This window comes from Enhydra lutris, unplaced genomic scaffold (genome assembly GCF_002288905.1).
Source record: "Enhydra lutris kenyoni isolate GAN:26980312 unplaced genomic scaffold, ASM228890v2 scaffoldscaffold22, whole genome shotgun sequence".
Taxonomy (NCBI): Eukaryota; Metazoa; Chordata; class Mammalia; order Carnivora; family Mustelidae; genus Enhydra; species Enhydra lutris.
This window is the reverse complement of record NW_019154106.1, coordinates 32764348-32780652: the sequence shown is the minus strand read 5'-3', so window position 1 is coordinate 32780652 and position 16305 is coordinate 32764348. Positions and strand designations below refer to the sequence as shown.

At 37.9% G+C, this 16305-nt stretch overlaps 1 protein-coding gene across 12 annotated transcripts in view; it reads left to right on the top strand.

Annotated features, from left to right (window-relative positions):
* Nucleotides 1-16305, top strand: part of LOC111150262 (methyltransferase like 15) — a 398977-nt gene that overhangs the window by 238286 nt on the left and 144386 nt on the right. The gene's annotated exons all lie outside the window — the stretch shown is intronic.

The following is a 16305-nucleotide window of genomic DNA, read 5'->3' as shown; positions in this document are numbered from 1 at the left end:
AACTGCCACAAAGGAAACAATCAAGAGGATGAAAAGACAACCTGCAGAATGAAATAAAATGTTTTTAAGCAATATATCTGATAAGAGGTTAATATCTAGAATATATAAAGAACTCCTGTAGCTCAGTAACAAAAAAAAGCAAATAGCCTGATTTTAAAATGACAAAAAATGTCAATAGATGTTTCTCCAAAGAAGATACACAAATGGACAGCAAGCATATTCAACCACTAATCGCCAGGGAAATGCAAATCAAAACTGTAATGAGATATCACATTACACCTATTAGGATGGGCCACTCACAAGAAAATACAAACAAAACAAAAAACAAGCAAAACAAACAAACAAAACCATACCAACAAATAAAACAGAAAGTGACAAGTGTTAGTGAGAATGTAGAGAAACTGGAACCCTTGTGCGCTTTTAACAGGAACATAAAATAGTGTAACTCTATGGAAAACTATATGAAAGTTCCTCAAAAAATTAAAAATAGAGTTACCATATGATCCAGCAATTCCATTTCTGGGTGTATATCTAAAATAGTTGAGAACAAGATCTCAAAGAGATATTTGCACACTCATGTTCACTGCAGCATTATTTTTTAAAAGTTCCAAGAGGCAGAAACATTAATGTCCACTAACAGATGAATGGATAAAGGCATTGTGGAATATACATACAATGGAATATTATGCTGCCTTAAAAAGAAGGAAATTCAGGCACATGCCACAACATAGATGAACCTGGAGGAAATTATGCTAAGTGAAATAAGCCAATCACAAAAAAAAAAACCAGACACTGAATGATTCTACTTATATGAGTAGTCAAACTCTTCAAAACAGAATGCAGAATGGTAGTTCTAGAGCTTAGGGAGAGGAGGAAAAGGAGAATCATTCAGTGGATGTAGAATTTCAGTTTTGCAAGATGAAAAAGCTGTGGAGCTCTCTTTCACAACAATGTGCATATAGTTAACACTACAGTATTATACATTTAAAAATGATTAGATGATAGATTTTATGGTATGTATTTTTAACACACACACACACACACACACACACACAAACATACACATACATCAAGAAACCGTTATGTCAATCCAATAAAACATATCTAGCAGATGAATATGGTTCTCATGTTCATGAGTTTGTGAACTCCGAACTATAGAAGACATGAACAGGAAAGAGACAGAAAATTGCCACTTATTGAGCACCTAATATGGGCCAGGAAGTATACTAAGCACTTTACAAATGTTTTCTTACCCAATGTCACAATAATCTTATAAATTTTTATTTCCAGTTTCAGATGAGGAAACAAAGATTGTGAGGTTAGAAGACCTCTCTAAGATTGTATATCTGTAATTAATCAAAGGCAGGGTTTGAACACAAAACAGACTCTAAGTTGGTATTTTTTCCACTGCTTTAGGAACAGAGAAAACATTTCAGGAGGAGAAATGCTCAAAGCAAATCACAGTGGTGAAGCTGAACTAGATGAATGAAATTTTTAGAGATAAGTAGATGTGTTTCATGAGGATGCCATTGGGGAACAACAAACTGTGGAGGAACCACATTAGAAGACACTGAGGGAGGGGGCACCTGGGTGGCACAGTTGGTTAAGCATCTGCCTTCAGCTCAGGTCATGATCCCAGAGTCCTGGGGTTGGGGGAATCCCCTGCTTAACAGAGAGCCTGATTCTCCCCCTCTCTCTCTGCCCGCTGCTCCCCCTTCTTGTGCTCTCTCTCTCTCTGTGTCAAAAAAAAAAAAAAAAAAAAGACACTGAGTGAGAACAATGGCTCTGGGTTTGAGTCTTGACTCTGCCAATTACCAGATTGTGACAAGCTGAACTACTCATTTAGCTTCTCTATGCATATAAAAGTGCTTCTTAACATGCCTGGTAGATAACAAATGTACACTAAATATTAGCTATTATTAGATAGTGTGGCCCATTGCCAGTTCCTAAAGTCCAGATTAGGTTTGATATTCTTCAGACATAGGCTTTCAGCTAGGCTGACTGGAAAGCAAGTGGTTTTCCCTGTGAAAACTGTTTTAACTGGCTGCCTATGACTAGTTTGTCCTCCAATCAATTCACCACATAGCTGCCATGGTCCACCTGAAACTCAGTTTTGACTAAATTCTTTTCTTAAAAGGTTGTCAATTGGGACACCTGGGTGGCTGAGTTGGTTGGACGACTGCCTTTGGCTCAGGTCATGATCCCGGAGTCCTGGGATCGAGTCCCGCATCGGGCTCCCAGCTCCATGGGGAGTCTGCTTCTCCTTCTGACCTTCTCGCTCATGCTCTCTCTCACTGTCTCTCTCAAATAAATAAATAAAATCTTTAAAAAAAAAAAAAAGGTTGTCAATTGCTCCTCATTTATCACCACATTTTTAAATTTGCATGGACTTGAGAATCAGCTGAGGATGTTATTAAAAAGCACAGTCTAAGGCTTTATCCCCAGAGATTTTAACTCACTAAATTCAGCTAATTCTAGTGATGCAGAGAGCCCATTGTTGAGAATCTTTGTTGAGATCAACTTCAAGCTCATTAACTCATAAAACACTTCATGAATTAGCTCTGGCTACCTCTCCAACCACATTTTCTTTTTAATTTAACTTTTCTATCCTAAGATTAACTCTAGTGCTAGAGCTTCACTTTTAGCTCCCCACATATTCTGAGCTTTTGTTGTTTCTGTTTTTCCTAGAATACTTTCCCTTTTCCTTCTTCACTCAACTCCCATGACTTTCAATTGCCTAATCCTGCCCAACTGTATTAGTTATCTATTGCTGCATAACATACTACCCCAAGACTTAATGACTTAAAGCAATTATAATCATTTATTATTGTTCAGGGTGTCTGTTCAGGAATTTGGAAGTGGGTTAGTAGAGTAATTCTTCTCTGGGGTCTTCCCAGGATTGCTGTCAGGTGTCAGCTGGAGTCATTTGAAGCTTTAACTGCACTGGAGTATCATTTCCAAAGTGGCACAATCACGTGGCTGGCAATTTGGTGCTGGCCTTTCTACATGGGCCACTGTTTAGCATTGCTTAAGAGTCTTCACAGCATGGGGGCTGGCTTTCCTCAGAGCAAATAATCCAAGGCTGAAGGGGCTGGCCTTTCTTGATCTAGCATTTAAAGTTACACACCATTATTTCTGTAATACTCTCTTGGTCATGAAGGTCTGCCCTGATTCACTGTGAGAAGATACTACTGTGTGGTGATGTAGGATGTGAACACCAGGAGATAAAGATCATAGGGGGGTTATCTTGAAGAGTAGCTACTACCACATCATCCTTTATCACTTAGGTGTTATTCCTTCCTGAAGCCTTCCTTGATTTCTTTCCCATTATGTAACTGTCCCTTCTCCATACTACTATTTATATAGTTATATTTATAATATATATTCTATATATATAATTATAATTAAAAATATATAAATAGTGGTATGGAGATATATGAATATATATATTTAAAATGGAATATATACATTATATGTGTGTATATATATGTATACATAATACATATATGCTCAGATGTATACATTGCATTATAATTACCTTTTTTTGACAGCATTTTAAAAAAATTTTTATTTTTTAATAACATATAACGTATTATTAGCCCCAGGGGTACAGGTCCGTGAATCGCCAGGTTTACACACTTCATAGCACTCACCATAGCACATACCCTCCCCAAGGTCCATAACCCAACTACCTTCTCCTCCCCTCCTCCCCCAGGCATCCCTCTGTTTTGTGAGATTAAGAGTCTCTTATGGTTTGTCTCCTTCCTGATCCCATCTTGTTTCATTTTTTCCTTCCCTACCCCCCAAACTCCCCATGTTGCCTCTCAAATTCTTCATATCAGGGAGATCATATGATAATTGTCTTTCTCTGATTGACTTATTTCACTCAGCATAACACCCTCTAGTTCCATCCACGTCATTGCAAATGGCAAGATTTCATTTCTTTTGATGGCTCCATAATATTCCATTGTATATATATATACCACATCTTCTTTATCCATTCATCTGTTGATGTGTTCTAGGTTCCTTCCATAGTTTGGCTATTGTGGACATTGCTGCTATAAACATTCGGGTGCATGTGCCCCTTTGGATCACTACATTTGTATCTTTAGGGTAAATACCCAGTAGTGCAATTGCTGGGTCATAGGGTAGTTCTATTTTCAACTTTTTGAGGAACCTCCATACTGTTTTCCATAGTGGCTGTATCGGCTTGCATTCTCACCAAGAGTGTAAGAGGGTTCCCCTTTCTCTGCATCCTCGCCAACAACTGTCATTTCCTGACTTATTAATTTTAGCCATTCTGATTGGTGTGAGGTGGTATCTCACTGTGGTTTTGATTTGTATTTCCCTGACGCCCAGTGATGTTAAACATTTTTGCCATGTATGTTCGCCATTTGGATGTCTTCTTTCCTGAAATATCTGTTCATGTCTTCTGCCCATTTCTTGATTGGATTATTTGTTCTTTCGGTGTTGAGTTTGATAAGTTTTTTAGAGACTTTGGATACTAGCCCTTTATCTGATATGTCATTTGCGAATATCTTCTCCCATTCTGTCAGTTGTCTTCTGGTTTTGTTGACTGTTTCTTTTGCTGTGCAAAAGCTTTTGATCTTGATGAATTCCTAATAGTTCATTTTTGCCCTTGCTTCCCTTGCCTTTGGTGATGTTCTAGGAAGAAGTTGCTGCAGCTGAGGTCAAAGAGGTTGCTGCCTGTGTTCTGTGCAAGGATTTTGATGGATTCCTGTCTCACATTGAGGTCTTTCATCCATTTTGAGTCTATTTTTGTGTGTGATGTAAGGAAATGGTCCAGTTTCATTCTTCTGTATGTGACTGTCCAATTTTCCCAACACCATCTGTTGAAGAGACTCTTTTTTTCCATTGGACATTCTTTCCTGTTTGTCTAAGATTAGTTGACCATATAGTTGAGGGTCTGCTTTGGGCTCTCTATTCTGTTCCACTAATCTACGTGTCAGTTTTTGTGCCAGTATCATACTGTCTTGATGATTACAGCTTTGTAATAGAGCTTGAAGTCTGGAACTGTGATGCCACCAACTTTGGTTTTCTTTTTCAATATTCCTCTGGCTATTCAGTGTCTTTTCTGGTTCCATATAAATTTTAGGATTATTTGTTCAATTTCTTTGAAAAAAAAAAAGATGGTATTTTGATAGGGGTTGCATTAAATGTGTAGATTGCTTTAGGTAGCATAGACATTTTCACAATATTTGTTCTTCCAACCCATGAACATGGAACATTTTTCCATTTCTTTGTGTCTTCCTCAATTTCTTTCATGAGTACTTTATAATTTTCTGAGTATAGATTCATTACCTCTTTAGTTGGGATTATTCCTATGGATCTTACAGTTTGGGGTGCAATTGTAAATGGTTTGGGGTGCAATTGTAAATGGTATCACCTCCTTAATTTCTCTTTCTTTTGTCTTGCTATTGGTGTATAGAAATGCAACTGATTTCTGTGCATTGATTTTATATCCTGACACTTTACTGAATTCCTGCATGAGTTCTAGCAGTTTTGGAGGGAGTCTTTTGGGTTTTCCACATAAAGTATCATATCATCTTCAAAGAGTGCTCTCACTCTTTGGCTTCTTATTTGCTGACTTGGATGTCTTTTATTCCTTTTTGTTCTCTGATTGCCAAGGTTAGGATTTCTAGTACTATGTTAAATAGCAGTGGTGATAGTGAACATCCTTGCATGTTCCTGACCTAAGGTGAGAAGCTCTCAAGTTTTCCCTATTGAGAATGATGTTTGCTGTGGTTTATTCATAGATGGCTTTGATGGTATTGTGGTATGTACCCTCTATCCCTACACTTTGAAGAGTTTTGACCAAGAAAGAATGCTGTACTTTGCCAAATGCTTTTTCAGCATCTATTGAGAGGATCACATGGTTCTTGTTCTTTGTTTTATTAATGTATTGTATCACATTAATTGATTTGCTGATGTTGAACCAACCTTGCAGGCCAGGAATAAATCCCACTTGGTCATGGTGAATAATCCTTTCAATGTACTATTTGATCCTATTGGCTAGTATTTTGGTGATAATTTTTGCATCCTTTTTCATCAAGGATATTGGTCTGTAATTCTCCTTTTGGATGGGGTCTTTGTCTGGTTTTGGGATCAAGGTAATGCTGTTCTCATAAAATTAGTTTGGAAGTTTTTCTCCCATTTCTATTTTTTTGGAACAGTTTCAGGAGAATAGATATTCATTCTTCCTTGAATGTTTGGTAGAATTCCCCTGGGAAGCTGTCTGGCCCTGGGCTTTTGTTTGTTTGGAGAGATTTTTGATGAGTGCTTCAATCTCCTTATTGGTTATGGGTCTGTTCAGGTTTTCTATTTCTTCCTAGTTCAGTTTTGGTAGTTTATATGTCTCTAGGAATGCATCCATTTCTTCCAGATTGTCAAGTTTGCTGTTATATAGTTGCTCATAATATGTTCTTATAATTGTTTGTGTTTCTTTGGTGTTGGTTTTGATCTCTCCTCTTTCATTCATGATTTTATTAATTTGGATCCTTTCTCTTTTCTTTTTGATAAGTCTGGCCCAGGGCTTATCAATCTTATTTATTCATTAAAAGAACCAGCTCCTAGCTTCATTGATTTGTTCTGGTTTTTGTTTGTTTGTTTGTTTGTTTGTTTCTATTTCATTGATTTCTGCTCTGATCTTTATTTTTTCCCTTCTGCTTGGTTTAGGCTTTCTTTGCTCTTTGGTCTCCAGCTTCTTTAGGTATAGAGTTAGGTTGTGTACTTGAGACCTTTTTTGTTTCTTGAGAAAGGCTTGTATTGCTATATACTTTCCTCTCAGGACCACCTTTGCTGTGTCCCATAGATTTTGAACATGTTGTGTTGTTTCCATGAATATTTAAAATTCTTATTTAATTTCCTGGTTGACCCATTTGTTCTTTAGTAGGATGCTCTTGAGCCTCCATGTATTTGAGTACTTTCCAACTTTCCTCTTGTGGTTGAGTTCTAGTTTCAAAGCATTGTGGTCTGAAAATATGAGGGATCCCAATCTTTTGGTCTGTTGAGACCTGATTTGTGACCCAGGATGTGATCTCATCTGAAGAATGTTCCATGTGCACTAAAGAATGAGTTTTCTGTTGCCTTGGGATGGAATGTTCTGAATATATCTGTGATGCCCATCTGGTCCAGTGTGTCATTTAAAGCTTTTATTTCCCTTTTGATCTTTTGCTTAGATGATCCATCCATTTCAGTAAGGGGGGTGTTAAAGTCCCCCACTATTATTGTATTATTGTTGATGTGTTTCTTGATTTTGTTATTAATTGGTTTATATAGTTGGCTGCTCCCATGTCAGGGACATAGATATTTAAAATTGTTAGATTTTCTTGTTGGGCAGACCCTTTAAGTATGATATAGTGTCCTCCTCATCTCTTATGATAGTCTTTGGCTTAAAATCTAATTTATCTATGTAAGAATTGCCACCACAGCTTTCTTTTGATGTCCAATAGCATGGTAATGATTTCCACCCCCTCACTTTAAATCTGGAGGTGTCTTTGCATCTAAAATGAGTTTCTTGCAGACAGCATATTTATAGTTCTTTTTTCTTTATCGATTCTGATACCCTGTGTCTTTTGATTGGGACATGTAGCCCATTTACATTCAAGGTAACTATTGAAAGGTATGAATTTAGTACCACTGTATTGGCTGTAAGGTGACTGTTAGTGTATATTATCTCTGTTGCTTTCTGGTCTGTTACTTTTAGGCTCTCTCTTTGCTTAGAGGACCCCTTTCAATATTTCCTATAGAGCTGGTTTGGTGTTTGCAAATTCTTTCAGTTTTTGTTTGTCCTGGAAGCTTTTTATCTCTCCTTCTATTTTCAATGACTGCCTAGCTGACTATAGTATTCTTGGCTGCATATTTTTCTCCATTAGTGCTCTGAATATATCATGCCAGTATTTTCTGGCCTGCCACGTATCTGTGGATAGGTCTGTTGCCAATCTAATATTTCTACCATTTTATATTACAGACCTCTTGTCCCAAGCTGCTTTCAGGTTTTTCTCTTTGTCACTGAGACTTGTAAGTTTCATTGTTAGATGACGGGGTGTGGACCTATTTTTATTGATTTTGAGGGGACTCTCTGTGCCTCCTAGATTTTGATGCTTGTTCCCTTCCATATTAGGGAAATTCTCTATTATAATTTTCTCCAATTTTGCCCCCCTCTCTCTTTCTTCTTCTTCTGGGATCCCAATCATTCTAATATTGTTTTGTCTTATGGTATCACTTATCTCTTGACTTCTCCCCTCATGGTTCAGTAGTTGTTTGTCTCTCTTTTGCTCAGCTTCTTTATTCTCCACCATTTTGTCTTCTATATCGCTAATTCTCTCTTCTGCCTCATTTATCCTAGCAGTAAGAGTCTTCATTTTTTTATTGAACCTCATTAATAACTTTTTTGATTTCAACTTATTTAATTTTTAGTTCTTTTATTTCTCCAGAAAGGGATTCCCTAGTATCTTCCATGCTTTTTTGGAGCCCAGCTAGCCCCTTGATAATCATCATTCTGAACTCTAGTTCTGACATATTACTAATGTCTGTATTGATCAGGTCCCTAGACATCGGTACTGCCTCTCATTCTTTTTCTTTTTCTTTTTTTGTGGTGAGTTTTTCCACCTTGTCATTTTATCCAGGTAAGAATAGATGAGTGAGAGAATAAAATACTTATAGGATAGCAATGACCCCAGAAAAATATACACTAACCAAATCAGAAGAGATCCGAAAACAGGCGGAGAAGAAAGGAGGAAAAAAAGAAAAAATATTTATAGAGAGAGAGACTGGTGAACAGAACAGAGCCACACACTTGATTTTGGGTATGTTTTGGTTCATTAGAAGAAACTTCCTCCCAACATTTTAAAGAAAGAAATACTTACATATATACAAAATAAGTGTAAACCTGATGAAGGGATGGAATATGATTATAAAGATGAAAATTTAAAAAGATTCTAAAAAAGGAATTGAAAAGATTTAAAAAAAGAAACAAAAAGCGGAAAGAATGTGATTAGGTTGGAGACTAGAACAAAGCCATGCACTAGGTTTAGGGTATATTTTGATCTATTTGAAGCAACTGTATCCCAAAATTTTAAAGAATGAGAAACCTATACATATACAAAAAATGAGGTTTAATACAATGAAGGGATAGAATATGACTATAACACTGAAAATTAAAAAATATTTTTAAAAAGGTATTGATAACACACACAAAACAGATAATCATGTCAAAAAGTGGGCAGAAGACTTGAACAGACACTTCTACAATAAGGACATACAAATGGCTATCAGACACATGAAAAAAATATTCATCATCACTAGCCATCAGGGAGATTCAAATCAAAACCACATTGAGATACCACCTTACACCAGTTAGAATGGCCAAAATTAACAAGTCAGGAAACAATGTGTGTTGGAGAGGATGTGGAAAAAGGGAACCCTCTTACACTGTTGGTGTGAATGCAAGTTGGTGCAGCCACTTTGGAGAACAGTGTGGAGATTCCTTAAGAAATTAAAAATAGAGCTTCCCTATGACCCTGCAATTGCACTACTGGGTATTTACTCCAAAGAGACAGATGTAGTGAAAAGAAGGGCCATCTGTACCCCAATGTTTATAGCAGCAATGGCCACAGTCACCAAACTGTGGAAAGAACCAAGATGCCCTTCAACGGATGAATGGATAAGGAAGATGTGGTCCATGTACACTATGGAGTATTATGCCTCCATCAGAAAGAATGAATACCCAACTTTTGTATCAACATGGACAGGACTAGAAGAGGTTATGCTGAGTGAAATAAGTCAAGCAGAGAGAGTCAATTATCATATGGTTTCATTTATTTGTGGAGCATAAGAAATAACATGGAGAACATGGGGAGATGGAGAGGAGAAGGGAGTTGAGGGAAATTGGAGGAAGAGATGAACCATGAAAGAATATGAACTCTGAAAAACAATCTGAGGGTTTTGAAGGTGTGGGGGCTGGGAAGTTGGGTGAGCCTGGTGGTGGGTATTATGGAGGGCATGTATTGCATGGAGAACTGGGTGTGGTGCATAAACAATAAATTCTGGTACACTGCAAAGAAATTAAAAAAATAAAAAATTTAAAAAATAAAAAGGTATTGATAAGATAAAAGAGTAAAAACGTTAAAACAGGAAAGAGAAAAGAGGGAAAATTAAAAAGAATAGGATAAGAAAAAAATAAAATTAACTTTGAAAGACTAAAGGATCATGAGAAAAAATGCCATGAATTCTATGTGTTGCTTTCCCTTAGCTCTGGAGTTCCATAGTTCTTACTGATCAGTGACCTTGTTCTTGGTTGGATGTTCTTGCTAATCTTCTGGGTGAGGAGCCTGTTGCCACGATTCTCAAATGTCTTTGCCTTAGGTGGAAATGCACTGCCTATGCCAGGGTCCAGGCTAAGTAATCTGCTCGGGTTCTCTCTCAAGAGCTTTTGTTCCCTGAATGCTTTCTGTATAGCTTTGGAGGACAGGAATGAAAATGGCAGCCTCCCAATCTTCGGCCCCATAGGAGCTGAGAGCTAGGGGCCCTACTCCTCAGTGCTTCCTCAAAGAAAAGGAGTCACTGTCTCCCGTCTCCCTGGTCTCTGGCTGTGCTCTGTCCTCACTTGGCCTGTGACTGGTGTTTCTGTCTCTGGCTCACAGCCCTGTTTGGACTCTCCAAACCCAGCAGATTCCTGCAGCACCTCAGCGCTACTCCTCCTGGTGTAGGAATAGGGGGTCTCCTCGGATCTGCTGCTTGTGATTTCCCCGCTGGAAAGAGCAGTGGCCCAGTGTGCCTTAGATCATGGTTTAAGATAACCCCGAGCTGAAAGCCCCCTCCTCTGCTCCATCTCTGCAGTCAGCTTCCCTGCTCTGATACCTGGAGCTCTGTCACACACAGAAACCCCTAGTCTTTTTGTGTCCCCGCTGGTCCTGAGACCACCCTGTCCCCACAAGGGCTCCAGCCCCGGCTTAGCCTCTGGAGCGACATTCCTCAGTGGAGCAGACTTCTAAAAGTTCCAATTTTGTGCTCTGCTGCTCTCTTAGTTGCCAGGATCCAGCCTCTCTCACTTCATCTATCTTCCCAGCCCTTGGGATTCACTTCTCCGCATGTCCCACCTTCCGGAAAGTGGTCACTTTTCTGTTCCTAAAATTGCTGCTCTTCTTCTCTTCTATCTCCTGTTGAGTTTGTAGGTGTTCAGAATGGTTTGATTACTATCTAGCTGAACTCCTAGGACCTAATGATATAGGGGTCTCCTACTCCTCTGCCATCTTGCTCCTTCCCCCTCTTCTCTCTTCTCTTATTGATTTGTTCTATCACATTGATTGATTTGTGAATGTTGAACCAGCCTTGCATCTGAGAGATAAATCCCACCTGGTCATGATGGATAATATTTTTAATGTACTATTTGGATCCTATTAGCTAGGATCTTGTTGAGAATCTTGGCATACATATACATCAGAGATATTGGTCTGAAATTCTCCTTTTACATGGGGTCTTTGCCTGGTTTGGGGATCAAGGTAATGCTGGCTTCATAGAAAGAGTCTGGAGGTTTTCCTTCTGTTCCTATTTTTTGAAACAGGTTCAGGAGAATAGGTATTCATTCTTCTTTGAATGTTTGGTAGAATTCCCCAGGGAATCCATAAGTCCTGGACTCTTGTTTTTTGGGAGGTTTTTCATCATGGCTTTAATCTCATTTATTGGTCTATTCAGGTTGTCAGTTTCTTCCTCTTTCAGTCTTGGAAGTTCATACGTTTCCAAGAGTGCACCCATTTCTTCTAGGTTGCTTAACTTTTGGGCATATAGCTATTGGTAATAATTTCTGATGATTGTTTCCATTTCTTTTCTGTTAGTCATGATCTCCCCTTTTATTCATAATTTTATTAATTTGAGTCCCAAGAGGGCTTTTTTAAAAACACTTACCTTCATAGCACATATGTCAGAATATCAGTTAGCAATTTTTTTAATACCTAATTCTTTTTTTTTAAATTTTATTTTTTATAAACATATAATATATTTTTATCCCCAGGGGTACAGGTCTGTGAATCGCCAGGTTTACACACTTCACAGCACTCACCATAGCACACACCCTCCCTAATGTCCATAATCCCACCCCCCCAACTCCCCTCCCCCCATTAACCCTCAGTTTGTTTTGTGAGATTAAGAGTCACTTATGGTTTGTCTCCCTCCCAATCCCATCTGTTTCTTTTACTCTTCTCCTACCCCCTTAATCCCCCATGTTGCATCTCCTCTCCCTCATATCAGGGAGATCATATGATAGTTGTCTTTCTCCGATTGACTTTTAATACCTAATTCTATACTACACTAGTGACAGATACATGCCAAGTGGTTAATACAAGGTTACTTTAGTTTATTCATTATATGCTTTTCTCCCTTAATACAGAACTCAATATATTAAGGTATGAAATCTTTCCAATCATTTGAAAACATCAAAATGCATCTACTGATTGTTAATGAAATTCCAAAAATAAAATTTAAAAAATTTACATGTAATTTACACAAACACTGAATATATAAATTCAAGGTAGATATGTCATTTACAAAGGCTTTTTCTAAACATTTCTTCAGTTAACATAACAGAGAGAATGACAGATTGCCATGTTATCCAACTTATTTGGCAGGATGGGACCTGAAGCCATATGCTAAATGTTTATATACTATAGTATAGAGTATAAAATTTGTTGAGCTTTTAAGATAGGACATGTTACTACAAAGAAATTCCTACAGTGACCTGGTTTTGCTTAATATTAGATCATTCTTTTTTTTCCCTCCTCCTCACATTCTTTAATGTACTTAAGCAGTAAAGTTTGAGAAAAATTGCTATGCAGTTTTGATTCAGAATCATAGATTTGGCCTTTTGCTTAGAAATGTCCACGATTTACTTGTTCAACCATAACTTGACAACCTACTATGCATAGTGTTTTATGAAGCAAGTTTTCTCTTCTTTTCCCTACAGAAGTCCTATACTGTATACTATTCAACCTCTGTAATCCAAATTACCCCTTAAATACCTACAAATTTTTAAGCATGACTGCACTCACAGTCATCAACATGGAGGGGAGCAGTGACATTCTGGACTGACCTTCAGCTCAGAGGAGAGGCACAGTGAGTGCTGAAGGCTAGTTCCTCAGATAAAGAGCAAGCTTGCTCCCCATAATTAAGCATTTTTCCAGGTTTTGCTCAGGCAAACAAAGGAGATCTAATGTGGTGAGGGTGACAATGAGTTTAAAAGCCAACTGGGATTAGTCAATGTAGTCTTAGTTGCCCCCCCACCTCTTTTTAAGTCTGAAAGTTACATATTTTTCTGCCATTTCTGCATTCAGCTTTCTTGCTCAGCAGGTTTCCTAGAACCCAAGGGGTTTACATTATCCAGAAGAGTGTGGATGAAATCTAAGTCCCATCCACTATTGTGGGTGGGCTTGGGCAAGGGAATGAAAATGTTTGCTAAATTTAGATGGCTCATGTAATGCTCACTAACTACAACAATGTGTTTTCAGAACACTAAATTTGGAAAGACAAGCAGTTTCCCTCGTAACCAGCTTCATTCACCACTGAATTGAACAGAATTGAAAACACTTGAGAGCAGTGACTTATTTGAAGTCTTTTCAACTGCAAGATTTCCACTGGACTAAGATGAGCAAAAATCTGTGTGTGTGAACAGCTGTCAAGAGGAAGTCATTACCAAACTCTGTTTCAAAAATAGCTAACAAATTTGCATTACAACAAACAATAGATTTTTATTTGGCAAAATTTCCCCACAAATAAATGACATGCCCAGCGGTGTATGTTGCTATTTTATTTTGACAAAAATTGACTGATTTCAAGTGGAAGTGAGACTCCCATACTAATGATTTTGGTTTGAAGAAATGCTTAATTTAGGGAATCAATTATTTTCATTGGTATTATTGTTCCTTGCCTGGAGGAAGAATCAGCTGACTATAGCTTTCTGCCTAAGAATATATGCCTGAGGAGATCCATTTGGGGGCTTTTACCTGTAGACCTCCCTAAAGAATTAATTCCTTAACCTACTTTTTTAGTTAATTGTCATCAGGATTTTTAAAAAATTCTTTTCATTTTTTCAAATTGAGAGAAGAGAACTCACTAGTCCTCTCTCATCTTTTGTCTGATTTATGTTTTTCCTTTTGTTGACCCTACTGTTTTTTATCTCTGCTCTTTTATTGAGTAATTGTTTTGGTGACTGCTATCTCATTTATTTAATGTCCTTTTCTAAACTTTGTCTTTGCAATGAGAATTGTAAACTGCAGCACCAGTGAAATCTCTACAAGGCAACCTATGCTATATTTGGGGATTAAAGAGCTGAATGAATCCCGAGAGCTCTTCAAAACTTCACTTGGTCCTTCCTGAACTATGAGGGAAGCTCTTACTTGGCTTTGATGAAGATATCAATCCTCATCTTGGCTGGCTAAAAGAGACTAAAAACAACAACAACAACAACAAAACTCCCCCCACAAAAAACCAAGAAGATTCTGTTCCCTTGTAATTCATGAACTTTATAGGTTAAATCACTCTTACAGGAAGATACTTCCAGGATAGTGCAGAGAGGTTACTACTGTAACATCTTTTATCTTACTTTCAATATGATTCAAGGTCTCTATGGAAAAAAATTATAATTTTAAACTATGAAGTTAAGCTTTATCTTATTGTATAGGTTGATTCATTTGTTTTGCTATCAGTGAAATTGAAATAGATATGCTTAACTCTTACCTAAGGCAAGCATCCAATTTCTTTGCATGCAATCTTTTTTTTTTTTAATTTAAGTACGAATTTCAGGATTTTTTCCCATTTTTTAATTTTTAATTTTTTTTGTTATTTTTTTTCTTTTCAGTGTAACAGTATTGATTGTTTTTGCACCACACCCAGTGCTCCATGCAATCCGTGCCCTCTCTAGTACCCACCACCTGGTTCCCCCAACCTCCCACCCCCTGCCCCTTCAAAACCCTCAGATTGTTTTTCAGAGTCCATAGTCTCTCATGGTTCACCTCCCCTTCCAATTTCCCTCAACTCCCTTCTCCTCTCCATCTCCCCTTGTCCTCCATGCTATTTGTTATGCTCCACAAATAAGTGAAACCATATGATAATTGACTCTCTCTGCTTGACTTATTTCACTCAGCATAATCTCTTCCAATCCCGTCCATGTTGCTACAAAAGTTGGGTATTCATCCTTTCTGACGGAGGCATAATACTCCATAGTGTATATGGACCACATCTTCCTTATCCATTCATCCGTTGAAGGGCATCTTGTTTTTTTCCAGTTTGGCGACCGTGGCCATTGCTGCTATAAACATTGGGGTACAGATGGCCCTTCTTTTCACTACATCTGTATCTTTGGAGTAAATACCCAATAGTGCAATTGCAATCTTTCAAAGCCTATGCAAGCCTGCTTTGGTAGTTTCCAGAACTTCTATAAAATATGCAAGATTCCAGGTCAATAAAGTTGTGAACAGACTTGTTCTCTCTTGTCTGGTCCCTGTTTTAGGGAATATCACTATTATCTAATAGCTAACTAAGCCAGAATATGGAATAATAACATTCCTTCTGCCTTTTCCATTTCCCTCACTGCAGCAACAAGTCAATTCAATCCATGGATCCTCCCTCCCAAATATCTCTCCAATGCATTTCCTTCCCTCATGTCTAGATTGCTGAAGCAGCCTCCTAACTGATCTCCTTGGTTTTCTGTTACTCCTTTTATGCTCTGTAGCCAGGAAGATACTCATAAAATATAAATATTTTTATGCATCTCCTTCCCCCAATTTATAGTCCCCAGTGTTCCTGATTTCAGTACAAAGTCTAAATCCTTAAATGTCATTCAAGACCTTTCCAAATCTATATCTTAATTATTACTTCTCCATTGTCCTTTCTCACTACTACCCCCACCTTGAATCTGATGACTATTACTTGGAGCTCCCCAAATATGCCTCTTGCCTTTGGGCTTTTGCATCTACTGCTTCCTCTGTCTAAAACAGGCTTATTGCCTGGTTACTTCCCATTCATCATTCAAGTGTTCACTTAAATGTTACCTTTCCCAAGAAGCCCTAGATTGGGTTAAGAGTCCCATTTCTTTGCTTCTGGAACTTGGGTTCAGTCAATGGTACTTGTCACACTGTCTTTCCAAACTCTTCCCAACCTATCCTACCACTGATGAGATTGTATTCTATTCACCTCTCTATGTCCAACACCTGGAACAGGGCCTGACAGAGAGCAGGCTTGATGAACATTTGTTGAATAGATGAATGAGTGAATGAATGAATGAATGAGCATGAA